We start from the raw sequence: 1383 nt of genomic DNA on the forward strand, positions 1-1383 counted from the left end.
AGATATATCTATGGTTTTCTATCTATGGCTCTGGTTTTTCTTCCGTGACAGTGCGTGTGCACTGAAAGTTCAGAACTATTTATTTATTATTATTATTATTTTGTCTCAGTGCAGTTCAAAACGCTATAGCTGATCAGCTTTTTTCGTGGTTTTTCGAACGGCTAATATAGTCAAAATATACACACGATTACAGTTGGTGTGATGCAAGCTCCATGCGGGAAGGAAAAATACAACGTCAGTTTACTGCACTAATCCACCCAGTTTAGTGAGAGTAAAGGCGTCCAAATAGAATGAATCTGAATGAAATAAAGTTATTTGGTAAAAATATGATTTTTATAGGGAGAGCGGGCACAACCTAATACTTTTTTACTTCCTCAGTTTGTGTAAATCTACATTGAAAGTTAATTTCTGGCTGAAGTTAATTTTCCATCTCAGTTTTTAGTATTAATTTAAAATTAGACAAATCTGCTATTATTTGAATCTCCAATCTGTTATCAGTTTAGATTTTAGATGCTTCACTAAGTAGCAGAAGACACTAACCAGTTTTAAATTCCAGTTATGCAGATGGGGAATGTTGTAACACTGCGTTACAATGTGCCCTGCTATTAATAAACTATGCTTTTCTATAACATTGGCGATGTAGTTTACACTATTTACTTTCATGAATTTTAACGAGAAACCAAGAAACAGGTGAATAATGAGATTCAATGAAACATTCAGAAATTATTTCAAAGAAATGTAAAGCATTTTGGCTCGTCTATTTGTCTTGTGTTCTGTAAGAGCTGTGTGTGGAGGTCTCTGTGTTTTTCTGAATGTCTGAATGTGTTTCTTCATATGCCCACATTGCTTTAAACTATGCCCAAGCATGCAATGTGTTCATTGTCAAATTTCAAAATTATATTATTTTTTAATTCTTAAAAAACATCATTTTATTTGAAAAAGTTAATTTATTGACTAAATATTTTAGTTTGTCTTGTATATATATATATATATATATATATATATATATACAAGACAAACTAAAATATTTAGTCAATAAATTAACTTTTTCAAATAAAATGATGTTTTTTAAGAATTAAAAAATAATATAATTTTGAAATTTGACAATGAACACATTGCATGCTTGGGCATAGTTTAAAGCAATGTGGGCATATGAAGAAACACATTCAGACATTCAGAAAAACACAGAGACCTCCACACACAGCTCTTACAGAACACAAGACAAATAGACGAGCCAAAATGCTTTACATTTCTTTGAAATAATTTCTGAATGTTTCATTGAATCTCATTATTCACCTGTTTCTTGGTTTCTCGTTAAAATTCATGAAAGTAAATAGTGTAAACTACATCGCCAATGTTATAGAAAAGCATAGTTTATTAATA

This window comes from Sinocyclocheilus rhinocerous, unplaced genomic scaffold (assembly GCF_001515625.1).
Source record: "Sinocyclocheilus rhinocerous isolate Xijiao unplaced genomic scaffold, SAMN03320098_v1.1 scaffold6066, whole genome shotgun sequence".
Lineage (NCBI taxonomy): Eukaryota > Metazoa > Chordata > Actinopteri > Cypriniformes > Cyprinidae > Sinocyclocheilus > Sinocyclocheilus rhinocerous.